Source organism: Meleagris gallopavo, chromosome 1 (assembly GCF_000146605.3).
Source record: "Meleagris gallopavo isolate NT-WF06-2002-E0010 breed Aviagen turkey brand Nicholas breeding stock chromosome 1, Turkey_5.1, whole genome shotgun sequence".
In the NCBI taxonomy this organism is placed as follows: domain Eukaryota; kingdom Metazoa; phylum Chordata; class Aves; order Galliformes; family Phasianidae; genus Meleagris; species Meleagris gallopavo.
Window position 1 is genome coordinate 122,743,814 of NC_015011.2, and position 17,297 is coordinate 122,761,110.

Below are 17,297 nucleotides of genomic sequence, written 5' to 3' on the forward strand. Positions count from 1 at the left end.
AAAAAAAAAAAAATGGGCCCAAACATCTCTTCCTCTCCACAGCTCTTCATTACAAGATGAAGGTAGACACTGCCTCTTGTCTTTAACTGACATGGACTGTGCAGATTGTGATTATGCTCAAAAGCCATGCTGGTTCTGCAGAAAAAGGCTTGTTGCTCTATTTTGTTACAGAGATTACAGGGAAGTAGAGAAAAAAGCCTATTCAGAGGAAGAAATGAGCCTGCAGAAACCCATGTACATCAGTACCACAGTATTGATATTGCTAGCAGTAACCTGAAATCAACACTTCTGAGAACACGAAGGGACATGGGACAAGGATAAAGGGAAATGCTTTTAAGTTGAGGGAGGGAAGATTTAGCTTGGATGTCAGGGGGAAGTTCTTTACAGAGAGAGTGGTGAAGTGCTGGAACAGGCTGCCCAGAGAGGTTGTGGATGGCCTGTCTCTAGAGGTGTTCAAGGCCAGACTGGATGGGGCCCTGGGCAGCCTGGTCTAGTATTAAATGGGAAGGTTGGTAGCCTTGCCTGTGTCAGGGGGTTGGAGATTCATGATCCTTAAGGTCCCTTCCATCCTGGCCATTCTGTGATTCTGTGAGAACACCACTTGGAAGCTGGAAGGGGAACCTACATTTGAAGGCAACATACCCGGCTCTGGGATTGTGTTTCATTTTCCATTTCCATTTTTTCTCTCCCATTTTCTCTAAAGAGATGGGAGTGATGAAGAGCCTGGCTGCTGGGAGTTGGGGTAGCTTCAGGCCGAGAGCCCCAGTGGGCAGCCTGCTGGGCAGAAGGGTGACAAGCACACAGAGCCCGGATCTCCCACCTGAGTTCACAGGCTGGCTCACATCTGCCTGAATAGTTGATGGAGTAAGTGCTGCAGATGGGTATGACACATATTTGTCACACCTTAAGCCACCACAGCTAAATCTACCAAAGACTGAGACAATCACTTACGTTAGAGGTCTGAACATCAAATAACTTACTCGCTCTTCTCAAAAGATCTCCCATGATAGTCCAAGCAAATGACTTAACATGTTCTTCTAGAATTTAGAATCACAGATAAAATTTTCACCTTCCTCAGAAAAATACCAAAAAACCCAATTCATTAAAGTATTCTGGATTCTCTCAAGAAGTGGAAATTAACAGCACACTGCTGCAAAAAGCCAGCATAATTTGGTAAAAATTGTTTTTATTATTCTACCTAATAATGTCATAATGCACTTAAACAGCCAAGAATTTTGTAGCAGTTATTCAGAGAAAATCGTTTAGTGCAGATCATTTCTGCATTAATATTCAAAACTTCTTGGCCTAAAGATACTTCAATGTAACAGTTACATGCATTTTAGTTGCACATCACGTAATGTCTGCTTATAATGCCGTGTTACTCACAAGGTGAGAAAATGAAGAGTCATTTTTAGAATGAAAGTAGCACTTCATACTTCAAAAAAAAAACATCTCATTAATATAACCAGTAAAAAGTGATTGAGTACAGAGCCAACACCTAAGATAACAAATTTCAGGCTTAAAATCACACCGACTTTATACATGCATATATGTACACGCGCATACACAGAAACACATACATCAAGCAGGCTCCCAAGGAGTATTTATGACAGCTTGGAGCAGCTCCCTCTCTGCCTGCACACAGAACAAGCCATCCTTCACGCAGCTCAGCTAGAATCACTGTGCTCAATGACAAATCTTAAAGGACTGAAGTCATGCAGCTACCTGGAAAGAAAAAGGATCCTTCATCATGTATTTAGAAATGCTAAATGGCCCGGGAAACTACTCAGAGATTTCTCATGCTCAGATCCTCATTTTCTCTTGCGTGGTCATCCCTAGGACAGCTCTGGAAAACAAGGCAGCCATTTTCTCTTAAGCTGTTACATTCAGCAAACCAGATTGAAGTGCTTGATAAGCTGCTGCACTCTACCGTGCCTGCAGCACTCAGAGGGGAAAAACAACCAATCACCCACAAACAGGTAGCGACCACAGCCATTTTTGCACTTGCCTGAAATGAGTCATGCAGTGGCAGCAGAGTGGGGCGGTGGGGGGGGTGGGGGGTGGGTAGAGAGACCTGGATACAAACAAATCAATATGCTGGAACTCTCTGCCTTACTCTCTCTGCTGGCTTCACCCCCTGGCCCTGCAAAACCGTGGAGATCCTTGAAATAATGTTGTTTCCTTGCATATGTGCGTTCCCAAAATTAACTACCGTTATTAAAAAAGATTTGGCTTTTACAGAGCTGCCAGGGCCAAGGCACTGCCTCAAATGCTTTTAAAAACGCCTCAAAGCACCAGGGTGAGCAGAGGAAGAAAATAATTGTAATGTGCAATCAACAGAAACACACACATACATGCACCTGTATGCACATACGTACCTGATGTAATTTTGTGATACAGCTGCAAGTAACCTCTCTCCAGCAATGCGTACACTGTCAAAACTGGTAAACGCTAAACGTTCTTTGGAGCGTACAAATCTGGATATTCAAAATTGCTAATCACGTTCAGGGCTGGCCCCACACATGGAGTAAGAAGCCATGCTCCCTATGCTTAATTTCACTTGTTTTCCAATGTAATCCTTTTTCTTGTCAGTTTTGGAAACCTCCCTATTTTGCAGCTCTGTTGTGAAATCTGGCAGCGAGAAGCGAGAAGGCTGAGGGAGATGCTCCCGATGCCCCCTTTCCTGCCTTGTGTTCAGATGTAGCCATGCTCAGCGATGGGGAAAAAACCTCCCACTGGCTTCATCAGTAGAGCCTGCTAAAACCAGGATGCTAAAATCCCTCTGCTTCCACTCCTTCTGCCCTCTGAGCTGTGGCTCGTTTCACCACACAAAATGGAAAGCAGGGCTTCTGACACTGCCTGGCCTTAGGGCTGCTTGCCCAGCCTTGGGAAGCTCGTGTGGTCAGACCAGGCCACCCAGCCTGTGGGGTATTCGTACCTACTCGGCCACCTTGGAGGCCTTCTGCTGGGCCACCAGGCCCCTCACCACCTACAGGTGATGCACACAGAAGGCCTCAGGACAGAGGCAGGCCCTTGCCACCAACACAGTTCTTCCACAAAAGGCCTGGCAACCTACTGGGCTTGGCTTCGCTGCTGTACTTCCCTGGCCAGAGGCACAGTCTCCTCTGATCTCTCACTGTCAGCAGCTCCTTGGACAGGAAAAGAGCAGCAGCGGCACATGGGCTCCTCTAAATGGGATGGTGCTTGCTCCAGCTCTTGAACACAGGAATCACGTTTGCTCACGAAACCTCCACGTTTGCACTTTCCATTCTGTGGCCATTTTCGGACCAGAAGGTATCCAACCAGTCATTCCTGATGCCGCAAACTGCAGAACTGTTTCCCAATTTACATTACTTTTCACCCTGCTTTACTGTGAGGCTGCTGTACCAAAGGTACCAGTTTTGCGGAAGCCCAGTAAATCATAATAAACACAAGTACAACATCTCTATTTCCATCATCAGTCAAGGAAATTACTGAAACACGGCCAAGTTCAACATGATTAGCTGAAGAACATGTTAGTCCTCTGACCATTGATTTTCACTGGACAAAGTAATAAGCCTTGTTTCTGTGCCAAGTGTAAGTGCATCACAGTATTTTTAATTTATTTTATTTTGGAATGCAGGATGTAATAAGTTTAAGAACAGAAAGTCTCCTCAGTCCACCAAAATTCGAAGTACGTAAAACCACAGCTCCTTCCATAATGCCATCTGTGCTAGAAATGCCTTTTCCCCCTTCTTTTTGTTAAAGACTATTACATTGTGTGCAAGTGGTAACGTCTAAAAATACATCATGGAAGATATACGTATAACTACTAGACTATTCTTTTTTTTTTTTTTTCTAAAACAGTAAGTGCAAATGAACCCATATGGATCTAAGTCATACCTTTTGGAGCTAGAATTTTTCTTGTTAGACCTGCAGTCCATGTGATGTAAAAGAGCTTCCAGAAAGAAAGCGTACAGTTCCTTACACCTGTTTCACACCATCAAACTAGATAAAATGTTTTAGTCTCTTCCAAGAAGGAGTTCAGTGGCATAGCAAGGAGGCAGACAAGCACCATATGGGCAGAAGCGAAGGAAGACAAAAGCAAGAGTTGAGCTACTTCTCTAAGAAGCAGCAAGGGTTGCATTGGCTCAGCTGTGTTGTCTAATCAAGTACTCTAAATCAATTAAGACTGAAGCTAAGTTGTACACACAAATCTTCGTATTTATAAATTAACCTAAATACTCCACAGCAATATTCCATACAGTTAAACTGGTGTAGCACATGGCCAGAAACCAAAGCCTGGCTGAGCTCATTAGCTATGGAATTTTCTTCCAGCAATACAAAACACAAGTAGTGAATGAGTAAACACCTTCCTGTCCTATAAAAATAATGGTACCTAACAAATATGGAATTTTCAGCTAATAAAAGAACTACGTTCTTTCAGTTGCCTGGGACTGTCGTGAGCCTGTTAAGATATTTGTAATAACAACAAAAAGGGAGCATTTATTCATTGGCCAATAACACAAATACACGTAAATACTTCTCATACATTTGCTAGGAATCTTGAGCTTCTCGCAGGTTTTACAGAAAATGGAAAGCTAAGTTCTCTGGCTGAAGTGAATTCCTACCAGTTGCTGTTTGGGCGGTGATACTCAAGCAGTGACAGTTTAGTGCAGACACCCACCCAGGCAGTTTTTTCCATCTGCCTACCTTGCCTCTCTGCATCAGTGGCTGAGCCACTCACCACTCGATTGCCCAAGACTACAATTTATAGCACATTCTACCCAGGCCTGAATTAGCAACAGTTTGCCTTGAAAAGGTGCACAGTAAACTGAAGCATTCCAACAGTGACTCAGCACTGTGTATTAATAGCTAGCTTAAGCTTATTTAAGACCCTCCCAGTGCCACGTGGCTGGGAGACGAATTGGATCAGGCTGTTGAGCAGACTGAAAGTTCACCTTGCAAATAAAATAATTTTTAGCATTGTGCGGCTGCACAATTATAGAGCTAGCATTGCCAAGGGAGTGGGAGCACAGCGTCGAGGATAAGGGGAGAGGAGGACAGTCCCTTTTGCAGCAGCCTGCATTTAAATTGGCTGAAGTCAACTGTGGAAAGGGTTGGTTTCCCTTTGCACACAAGAGGAAGCAGAGGCTGCAAGGACAGGCAAGCCAGGGAAGTAACATCAACAGCCCACCTCTGCTATGCCCTCCTCCATAAACAGATGCTTCAGTTGTGAAAACTAGACCCAACTTAAGTCTCTATACCCACTATGTGAAATGAACAGAACAGAAAACAGTGCTCAGAAGAACCCCTTACACTCGCGAATACCGGAATGCAGAAACGAAGAGAAAGAGAATCAGCTCCAAATACATGGAAAAGCAGTCCTTTAGTATGTTTTTATTCAAACTGGAAAGTTCAAGGATGTAAGAAATAATTAAAAAAAAAAAATCACCATAATCTGATTAGCTGTGTAATTAAGACTAAACTGAGAGATCAATAAGGGAAACTATAAGGAGGGTTCCTTCAGCACAGAACAGAGGAGAGAAAATTGGAAATCTGGTAGAAATCTAATGGGATAAAGTAACAGATGGTAGGTAGACACCCAGAGGACATGGAATATCTTCAAAGATGATATTGGCTAACAATATGATTAAGAGGATATGCAATTAAGTAGTAAGGCTATAAGAATCTTAATATTCTAGATTAGACTTACATTTAAAGCATAGGTTAGAATTACAGTATTCTAGGTTACACATACTTTTTATAAAAACCTACTTGTCAAATAGGAAAAATACTCAAGAAAAAGTGTAAGCACAAGGTAATGAAGTAACCAAGAGGGAAAAGTTTTTTATTGTGAGGGCAGTGAGGTGCTGGAACAGATTGCCCAGAGAGGTTGTGGATGCCTCATTCTTGGAAGTGTTTAAGGCCAAGCTGGACAGGGCAACCTGACCTAGAACTTGATCTAGGAGTTGGCAACCCTGCCTGTGGCAGGAGGGTTGAAATCTGATGATCCTTCCTTCCAAACCAAACCATTCTGTGATGATTGTCCTTCGCTTGCCATGTTTCTCAAGAAACTGCCCACAAATATAACATAAGACATTACAAAGAAGACAACCAATCAAATTAATCAGCAATAAACACTAGACTCAATGCCCCCTCCCAAAAACAAACAAACAACAAACAACACCAAGTTAAATTTCTAAAAACAACCTAGCAGAACAAGCTGCCAGTGAAACTGTGCTAACAACCATCTCTGGTGATACCCAAAGAACACGGTTCTACCTGGCCTGTAAGGACAAAAAACTAGATCAGTCCATGTACGCTATTTCCAAGCACAAACATGTTAGTAACTTCCAGCAGAATCTTTCACAGAACCCACTTTTCTTCCAGTTAGTACAGCCCAAGAGTACAGCTTAACAACCATAGGCTGAACATACAAGCAGGTCAACTCAAGGTGGTCACTCATGCTCAGGGAGTGCTTTCAGTTTTCTCTTGGGTATACAGTCAGACTTCGCTATACCAGTTTCATGAAGCTTTGGTGGTCCTGTGCCTTCCAAATATTTGCCAACAATTAAATAGTACTTATAAACAATGCAGTCCAGCTGTAGAACTGCTTATTTCTCAGTAAAATAAAGAGCTGTTATATATAAACTCCAGATATATACAGATGGATACATATGTACATAGAATACAGAGAGAGAGTGTTAAATGGAGCAGATATAAACAAATGATATAAAAAGATATAAACCTATGCTACATTATTATAAGCCAGTTATTTATGTAGATTTATTTTAAAATATGTCTGATTGCATTCATAGCACTGATGAAGAGAACAGTAATGCACTAAACATCATTAAACACTTAGACTAAAATTCCCCCTTGATCATCTCCTCACAGGCACTTTGTTTCTGTTTTACCACCCAGGAAAGAATAACCATGTGACACGATGGTCAGAAAATTCTTACTCTGATAAGAGAACAAATGAAATAATTTCCAAAAGCAGGGGTCTCTCCCAGGCACAGTCCTACTTTCAGATCTCCCATCTCAGACTGGCACTAATTTAAATTAGAGACTGGTAGCTTTAGCACTTCAGTTGATATCAATTACCATTACATCATGTAAAGGACTCCCTGAAGAAATCAGGAACCAAGCTGCTTATGGAAATAGCACAAAAACCACACCAGGAATGAAATAGAAGCCAGTATACAGCAGAGATGTAACCAGCCCCTCTGCAAGTAAGGAGGGGGAAAAAGGTTTAAGTGGGCAGCTGCATTTTGCATCAGCAGAATTACAGCCATTTCTGTCAGTGGTTTTAAGGTGCACAGAGAGGTCATTGTCTTCTATAGATTGGACTACTGTGAAGCCAATGTTTCATAACCATAGCAAGGAAGCAACTGGATGCCGGACTGCCTTAAAACAGCTGAGGAGAAATGGAAGAAGCCAGAATAATGCTGACTGTGATGCAGCTTCCGAGGATGCACAGCCCCCTACTTTACACACATCTAGCCCATGAAAACTTTGCAGTGCTCCTAAGATCATTAAAACCAACTAAAACACCCACTTAAACACAGATGATTATTATTTTTTTTCCTATCCTAGTCCAGGGAAATAGTGAGAGGCAATGAGGTTGGGGCCACTTAAACATGATGTATGTAACCAAGAACACGAGGTCACGAAGCCTCAGTTGTAACAGCAATCTCGCATTGCTGACAAAGCCTTGCATTTATGTCTGTTCTTGGTAGTCCACCAAAATAGCTTTTGCTCAGGTACAAAATATTTTGCTTTCAGGATACTTAACCCAGATCCTATGATCCATCACTTAAGGCTAACTTGCTAAACTGAGGAGCCAAAGTCATTCAGGGACCACCTTACTGCAAGGGTAGGTACAAGATAAGCTTCCTGGCATCCTTCCACCTACAATTTCCTACCGCTATTACACTGATGATTCAAATCTAATTTTAACAAGCAAGCAAGCCTTCTGCTGTCAGCAACCATTGTTCCAAGACAGAAGGAAAATACTTCAAGCACATTTTCTTGCTTTTCAACATCTGCATTTTTGTACTCCTTTTGTTCCTGGAGAGGGGCACGGAAAAGGGAAATTAAGAAAGCACTTCCCAAGGTAAGGGAGGTAAGATATTAGTGCCGTCACTTTGCACTTCCTAAACAAGCCTATTTTATTGTTGTTGTTCTTCAAACAATCTTTGGGCAGGAGATGACCTTTATTAACTTAAGAACTAATGCTTTTAAAAGTCTGAAAATCTTGCTGCAAAAACAAAGGAAGTTTCAAAAACACATTCCCCTAACAACACACTTTTGCTTAAAAATAAATAAATACTTTCTCACGTCTTTTGGTAAAATTGACACAGTCACCCTATTCCTTTAATAACCAATTATATGCAACTTTTCACTAAGTTTGTGTATGAATGAAATTTCTCCTCATAAGAGATCAGAAAAAGTAAAATAATTTACATACACTTTTGTGTATTTTCAGATTCCTTTCAGAAACAAAGTCAATGTGGAATAGTGAAGAGCTGGGTTCATTAGCTGCACAGCAAAAGACAAAGTCCTATCTAATGTGCACTGGCAGTGAAAAATTGGAAGGGATGAAGACAGTCACTGAACATAATCCTGAAGGCCACAGTAGAACCTTCTTTCTACCATAACCTAAACATGGTTCCAATAACCAAGGGTAAGACAACAATGTGCACAGAAAAGACTTCTGGACAAGAAGATGCATGTGATGTAGCCTGATGTTTATATCATATGATTTTAACACCTTAAAATGGGAAACTAAAGCTGCCCACAGGTCTCCTGACAAATACCATACTGTGATGCTGAAGTAGGTAAGGCACTGCCATTACTTAGAATGCATGTTACAGAAGGTTACTGATATATGAGAATGGGAAATATTTGATAGCATTTAATACTCTGTTACAGAAACTACTACTTGTAACACACTGCCCTGTTAGAACCGACAGCATAAAATAAACCAAATGGCATTATTCAAAACGTGATCGAGTGTTGCAGCCCTCCTAGACATTATGGATCCTGTGCAAGGTGTTCAATCTGATCTCTTTGTTCCAGTTAGTTGCATTTGCATCTGTTCAGCAAGTTATCCATCTGAAAAGGCTATGATTCTTTCATTCCCTCTTCTCTCCCAAACTCTGTGGGATTCATTCTCCTACAGAATTATCGCCAGAAATAAAACGTTGCATTTAGAGTGCCAATAATATAGCCAGCCAATTCCAGGTCGAGGGAAAAATATATATATATATATATTTATATATATAAAACCTCCATAAAACAGTAACCATTTTTCCCAATTCCCTATGTGCAACATTAGTGCCAAACGTTAAGTAAACCTCAAACATTGGTCAGAACGTACTGGGCTCTAAACTAAGTGGTCTGTATGTCACATCTGCCATAAGCAGTCTGTATGTTCTACTTGCCGTAACAGAAGCACTTAACAAAAGGCATTACAGAGGTACCTTAGGAGCAGGGCAACTTACTGAATTATTTCTTCAGGGTTTTGTACAGTACTACTGTGTTTTGATTGTCCTCTAGAAAAATATGACCAACATTCTCAGCTACACAGTCAGCATATATACGTACATAGCCTTACCATTAAATGAAAGATTCTAAGCAGCATGAAGACTGAAAGAGACCACTATTAGCTAACTGAATTTGGGGTGGTTTTTCTCAATTTCAAGAATTTACAAATTGTAAAGAGCTACAAATATTGACAGAATAAAAACAAAAATCTGTTTCCTGTTTGAATTCTATCGTTTATTTCCAGTGCATCTTTTCATTTCTGTACTTTCCAAACAAGAGTTTCTCATCTTATAAATCTCCACATGGTTATTACCAGATGATGATCAACTCTCAGTTTCAGCCTCTGGGTGATACATTGGATTATATCCATTTCTTACCAGGAAGAGGAGCTCCTCCAGAGCTCCCAAACTCTTTTCCAGTATGTCCAGCCTGCAATTACAAGTGCAGCACCTCTACCCTACATACATCCTAGTTAAATATCATTCAAACCATACAGATATTAAGAATACACCATTTATTTGTTGTCTTGCAATTCTATACAAAAAACAAACAAAAAACAAACAAAAAAAACCATTTGCTTTTAGCAGTATCAACAAATGGTAGACTTACACATAAGCTGTACAAATGACAGCAGTGCACCCTGAGGCGACAACTTCTGAAGAAGCTTTAGATATTATGGGTTTGCACAGATCACTATGCTATTCCTCACTGCCATCTCTGTAACTGAGTGGTGTAACGTGAAATAACAAACTGAAGAGCATGGTAAGAAAACTAGTATCTGAAATTGCTTGGAGATCTGGAATAGGGGACAGACAGAAAAAAAAATGCTGGCATTTATCTCAGAACAAGAAAGTTCAGAAATGCTCAGTGCAGCTTTTTCCAGTGACTACAAGCAGAGTTAGGAACTGCTGAGTTTGCCTGCAAATCCAGACAGCGTTTTTGGGACAGGACAGCACAGCTGTCTGCAAAACTGAGCAACTTCTTAAAATGTTATTACCATACAGTATCAGGACATCTGGTTTCAAAACAAAAAAATCTCAATCCACTGCTCTCCTTGTCACCAGGCTACTTGGGTTTGGTATTTAGCAGTGACTAGATAGGTTAGATGATGGAGGGAGAAATCTGTACAGGGAGAAAATGAGATAGTAACATAGGCGAGTGGGAGTGGTAATAATTTACAAAGGTCTGAAGGAAGAATCTGCACAATGGAAAAAAAGGAAGACACTATCAGATATGGAGACTCAGTAGTAAAGGGATGGATGTCTTTTTCAAATGGAAAATGTTGAGTGACACAGTAGGACAGCTTTTCTGGAGAGGAAAATAACAGCAAATGCACTGGTAGGAACAATCCTGCGTCAGGAAGAAGGAAGGCCTCAGATGATGCATAAGACCAGTCCCCAGTTAGCCTATCTATGCTCTGTGACTACTATAACTGAGATATATTGCCCAAAAATTTGAACTCCCTTTTAATATAACCCTAATGCCCTTTATTACTGATTTTAACAGGCTTTAATGGGAGGAAGCATACATTCAATTATTTTATTACACGCTTTGAATATAAACGGAGAGCATCTGCACTGTAGTTTACATCTTCCATCCTCACCCTCTCATAAAAACAGAACAGACACGTTTCAGAACTGAAAGAGGCTTTCCCCACCCCTTGCTGCTTTCTTGGCTGGTTTGCTGAGATCTATATATCCAATCTAATTATTTTGATTCCCATTTCCAACCCTATCAGTGGTGCAGTGGTGCAAGAAATCAAAGTGCCAGTCTCCTGAATGTGTTAGAACCTCAAAGCTAACAGCTCATTTGCAGAGGCATCACTGTGTGGCCCAAAGCCGTTGCCAGCATACAATTTATGTTCAGCATTCTGGATGTGACTCGAGAGGGTTTTCCCAGTGTATCAATACCAAGCATTTCATATAGCATTTCAGATATGCTACAGCTTGTTGCATCATCTTCTTCTGTCACAACATAACTGATTCTAACAAACACCCACAATGCTTCAGTTTAGATTCTGTCTGTTTTAAAACACTCAAGTCCTTCCTCTTTATTACGTTTTGCCTTTGTTTTCTTAAAAGGAAAAACAACAGGATTGCATAAGCTTATCTTCTCCTAAGTGATCAGAAGCTGAAGTCAGCAATACTCCTGCCAAAACACTCTATCCTCTCTCGCCAGGGGAGGGATTTTAAGTTGCTCGCTATCTGAAGTCCCACGGGGGTCTTCTCCCTGACGATACACTTTCCCCCTCTTGAATTACAATCTTACTTAAATTACTAATGGCTCAGCGACACCAAAATATTCCCATTCATTTCCACAGCTTTCTGCAAATATGGTAACATGATTTGTGTTCAAATATAAGCGTCACCATTTCACTTTTTATTATGAATATCATATGTTTGGCAACCTATCTGACCTTCCTTATGATGATGAATGCTGCAGCAAACAATTTGCTGTATCTTTAAAGAAATGGCCAATTCAATTACATTCTGCCAGAAGCTTTCAAATCCCTCTCTGCCAAACGTCTTTGCTATATCCTGCCACAGACAGCCCATTTGTATTCCAGCACAGTAGGACACTTGTTTTATTGAAGCATACAGTTCTAGTTAGGTACTATCAACAGAGCACTATTTCAGTTCTCCAGCTCTCTGTTCCTTTCTACCCCCTCTAGCCTCAGTTATTAGGATTTTCAATTTTACTGACCAAACGTGTATGCGTTACTAATTACATGCCTGAAATCTAGTAGTTATCGACTGCTACAACAAAATACATTAGTGACCAATTACAGGAGTTCTTGGCAGCAATGGTTATCATTTTAGTGGATTTAATCATTGCACTTAAAGTGAAGCCTGAGATTCCCTTTGAGATTACACCACTAATTGCTTCTGTTTTCCTAGTTACCGCATGAGCTGCTCTGCAAAAAGATGCTTTTTAAATTCCAAAAACCAGCAAACAGATCAAGCATCCTGTAATGAGTCCTCCTCAATAAAGGCACAGCGTAAATTCATTCATACCACAATGCTCATCTCTCCCACCTATCTCCCTTGTCATCCTCTTTCCTTCTCAATTCTTGTTACTTGGGCAAACAGCAATACAGCTGCAGTGCTGTTCACATGAAGCACGCGTTACTGTAGACACAATAGCATTTCTTTAAACAGTTACTGAGAATGTTGGACCTATTTAAATTAAAAAAAAATAAATCATTTTTCCCTTCCCTCCTGCATGTAAGAAGAAGACAGCCCTCGTTACTATAGTTTCAAACAGAACGTATGTATGTTCTTAGACCTTTGGGAAAAGGGAAAAAACAAAACAACCTAACAGGTAAAACACTTGGTGACATTGTGCATGTAATATACCATCATAGGCTTTCACTTTCCAGGAATCCCTAGTAACAACCCTCCTCCAAAGGAGTTTGTACTCTAACATATTATTCTTTAAAAGCCCACGACTCCCTCAGATCCCCACTAGTAATGAATTATCTGGTTTACAGCCTCATAAAGCAGAAGCGTCTATATATTTTAATGCTGAGGCCAACCACAGGACTTTTGTACCTTTCAAATGTAGTGATATACAACTTTCCAAACACCACCGAAAGGCTGTGACCTTAGGCTTCAGGCAACTGAGACAAGGAGATATCACTTCATTAACGTTTTAGGTCAGGTCAAAATAAGTTGTCTTTCAAAGACAGAAAGCGCGGGGGAGGGTTGCAATTGCAGTTCTGTTAGTTGGCTGAGAACAAATTATTTAATTAATAAAACTCTTTAAATAACTCTGGTTTCTTGTTACTAAGATTTCAGCTGTTGAAGCTTTCCACTACTCAAGTGCCACATGCCAAAGACCACTCTCAAAAAACAGATATTAAAGAAATTAAAAATTGCACGTAAGTTTAAACAACCTTCTAGAACTGTCGCATCCTACATCAAGCTTTTTAGATTTCAGCAGATTCTAAGTTGATACAGCTCTAATCAGAAAATTCATTGATCTTCATGGGAAAAATATTGTAGAGAAAGGGTTTTAGACTTCCAGTCATCTTCACTATTCTTCACGCTAACGGAATGGCGGAGCATACGGTATCTTTAAAAACTGCCAGAAACATACAATTTGATTTACAAAACTAATAACAATCTCCCTGAAATCAGCTACTAAAAAAAAAAGCTGGAGAGCTTCATCCTACAGCACCAAGGGGTTCAATCAGCTGGCTTCACTGCAGCCTGCAAACTAAGGTGCAGCACATTACCTAACAACCCCAGAAAAAGAACGCGATACATACACAGAGATTTGCGTCACCGCCACATTTTTCCTGGTTTCACACCGATACGCAGATTTCCACACAGCCGTAGTTCTTTTCAGAATACGAGGCTCACAAGGCTGCTACATGCAGAATGCTTATGAAAACACGTCCAGCTCATTTCCATGCTTAAGAGAGAAAAATTTGCCCCAAGGCAGCCCGATTTCTGTTCTTCATAAGGAAAAATGTAGGTGATGCAGTAAACTACAAATAACTGGAGACCCCTACATTAGAGCAGAGATAGATCCCATATTCATAAAGGAATAGGCTGCACAATGTAATTAGATTATGGCCATTTGTTACTTCAACCGTTCTTGACTTCTGCCTTCCTCAAACAACAATTGAGGACAATTTTCAATTAAAAAGTAACACAAAACTGACACTTCTTCACTGATCTCTTCACAGAATCACAGAATGGCCAGGGTTGGAAGGGACCTCAAGGATCATCAAGCTACAACCCCCTGCCACATGCAGAGCCACCAACCTCCACATTTAATACTAGACCAGGCTGCCCAGGGCCCCATCCAACCTGGCCTTGAGCACCTCCAGGGACGGGGCATCCACAACCTCTCTGGGCAGCTTGTTCCAGCACCTCACCACTCTCTCTGTAAAGAACTTCCCCCTCTTCATATAAGAATGATATATACTATATGATATAGAATACTCTCTCTGTAAAGAATTTCTCTTCTTCACATAAGAGTCACTACTCTGACAAATATTTGAGCTCAGAAGAATGACCACATTTCTTCTGTATGAGAAGGCTACTTTTTCACATGCACAGCTACAAAATCTACATTGTGATATCAAAAAGATTGCAATTGCACCTGGAATTTCTAGTGCTACCTTCAGAATGAGAAACTAGGAAGAAGACTGAAGAAGAAAATATTCTTGAAGTGAACAGCTGAACTTATATGGCACCCAAAATACAAAAGGTCAGGAAATACCTGCCTTTCATCACTGTCAGTAGCAATAGACTAAAATATGCAGAGTAGGACTGATAACACAGGAAATAAATGAAAACATTTGCTATGTGTTAGTACAAAAGTTAAAAGAAGCAAGGCAAAAAAGCTCTCTCAAAGGTCCCTTCTGGATTTAACACAGAACTGTTCAGCCAATTTCAACTTAAAAACATGCTGTTATCATTCAAGAATACTGAATTTCTCTCCTTTAATAAACCTTACATCTGTCCATGGTCCCCATTCCTGCAACTAAGTACACTAAGTGCAAGTTTGACAGGGCACATTATTTGCAGAAACCAGAACCTCAGCAGGAACAACAAATGCACCAGAAAGCAACCAGTTATAATACTGCCTCAGGCACTACGTGTGATTCAATACCTAACTTAGAAATTGAAAGAATGATAGTGCTAAATGAGACTTGATGTATTTCCAAATTGTACAATGAATTTAAAGTCCTAGGTGTATAACCTACAAACCCTACAATAAAGGTACATATTTACTTCTCTTTAACATCAAAAACAGTGGAAAAACAATGGAAGATATATATATATTTGCCTTCTACTTTATTGCAAAGAGAGAAACGGTGAATACTACAACAAAATGTAATGTACTTTTTAATGCAGTGACATGACAGATATCAGTTGATGAGTTCATGCATTCAGTACAAGAACAAGATTAAACCACAGAACAGATTCGAAATAGAATGCACTGATAACAAGTTTAGATCAGATTAAGTTGAGAGAATCTCAGCTGAGAAGAAGAGTCTGCAAAATTTAATGTAGATACCAGCTAGAATATCCAACTTACTGAAGCCTTCCAAAACTAAAAATAATTCTTTTAACATGACAAATGCCGGCAGGAAGAAAGCCTTCAGCTCTGGCAATTGTTTCAGAAAATTCAATTAACTTGCCCATTATTAAAAATACGTTACCAGTACAGAGAAGTTTCATGCTATGGTGTACTTATCTGCTTATTATAATTACATGTCTTCCATATATTACTATATATATTAATTAGTTAATACAACGGAGTACCTTTCTGACCTATGGAATATTTACTGTTACCAAAATAATGCTTGGATTGCCAGGCAAGAAAGCAAGCTGGATAATTGCTATAACTGAAAAATACTCTTCTTTTCTTGCCTTTTAAGAAACTTGTGTAGGTTGGGTTTGGGATTGTTGGATACCCTCCAACATCTAGGAAGGTCTGCCACATGTCCCGTCAAAACTGCCAGAGAAAAACACCCCTAGCCAAATTTTAATGAAAGCTAATCCAAGTGAGACAATAGCTTTTGTCTCAAACAATGTCAAATGCACCCTCAGCAAGACAACCATACTAGGCCACCATTATAAGGTCTTTTTCTCAGCCTCCATTCTCTGATAACATCACACTTAAAGCCTCTTTTTAGGATTTCAATCCCACTAAACCTCAGTGCGTCACTGCGATTCCATCTGACGAGTCTGGTCACTCAAACTCACCATTTAGTCTCAGGATAAAGAACTGAGAAGGCAAAACACCAGAATACCAGTGTTGCATATAATCTACATTTAGTTTAATGGAGCCTTTAAGGATAGCAATAAAAAGCACTGAAGGCTGCATTATGGTACATTCCGCTTAGCTAACCCTACTACTTTTAGTATTTTTCTCAATCCAAAAGCCAAAGCATTGTCTCAACTTACATTCTGCAGTTTAGGTGAGAAGATGTGAAAACTGTTGACTGTTTTTAAGCATTTTGTAAAGCTAGTTTTCAGTTAAGCTCTCACTTACTCAGGTGCAGGCGCAGTCAAGCTCCCCAGTTTCCCCCTAGATTTTCCCTGCAGGCCAGTTTTATCCTTAGGTACCTGAGAAAAATGGAAAAACAAAATGAATTGATGTAACTTCTTTTAAATTCATCTCTTGATTGTATCAAGTCTTACGACCAAAAATTATCAGCAATTTATATATTTTCTATCAGGACTTTTTCCCCATCAATTTGCTTAGCCAGGAGGAAATTCAAGGCTTTTGTTTTCTCTGCAGAAAGAGAGTTTTTTATTTCACCAGTTCTATTTTTTTTTTCTTTTCCCAGACTTGGTACAGCCTTAAATGAAAGAGTTTTCTGTCAGAAACCTCATGTAAATCCAACCTAGTAGATGGTGGGATTGCATGATTTAAGTATATTTCATCACTTGTTTTTAGGAGTACAAACAGAAAGAAGCACAGTAAAGGCTTTGTTAGACACAGATTGAAGCTACCTTGAAACTGTTAACATGGAAAGAGGAAAAACCTACACACTCAATTACCACTTGAAAAACTGAAAGGTTTGTGTACAGGTGCACTGTCACTTAAGGAGGAGCTCAAAACAAAACGTTATTCTACTTTCTCCAGGCACTAGCATGAATTAAAGAAACATTTCAAAACATGCTATTCAATCATATGGAGTCAATTTTTGCAGACACATGGAGCTCCAATTAACTAAGTATAGCTTACTGACACAAAAGTCCACCTGCACATATTCAAATTTTCCAGAATTAGACCAC

General features: G+C 40.1%; 1 protein-coding gene and 1 long non-coding RNA gene across 4 annotated transcripts in view; one reads left to right on the forward strand and one right to left on the reverse strand.

Moving 5' to 3' along the window:
• Nucleotides 1-16,622, reverse strand: part of TBL1X (transducin beta like 1 X-linked) — a 139,048-nt gene extending 122,426 nt beyond the window's left edge. The window contains exon 1 of one of the 2 annotated variants that reach the window (XM_003203099.3): nt 16,549-16,622. The gene's annotated coding sequence lies outside the window, so the exon portion shown is untranslated. The remainder of the gene's footprint in view (nt 1-16,548) is intronic. The other variant, XM_010726681.3, reaches the window with a different exon arrangement.
• Nucleotides 7,236-8,798, forward strand: LOC109370827. Of its 2 annotated transcripts, none has more exons than XR_002121270.2 (3): nt 7,236-7,861; nt 7,949-8,101; nt 8,474-8,798. It is a non-coding gene; the product is annotated as an uncharacterized LOC109370827 (long non-coding RNA). The 2 variants fall into 2 exon arrangements; XR_004162307.1 differs by having other exon boundaries at nt 7,236-7,630; nt 7,771-7,861; nt 7,949-8,798.
• Nucleotides 16,623-17,297: the final 675 nt, after the last annotated feature.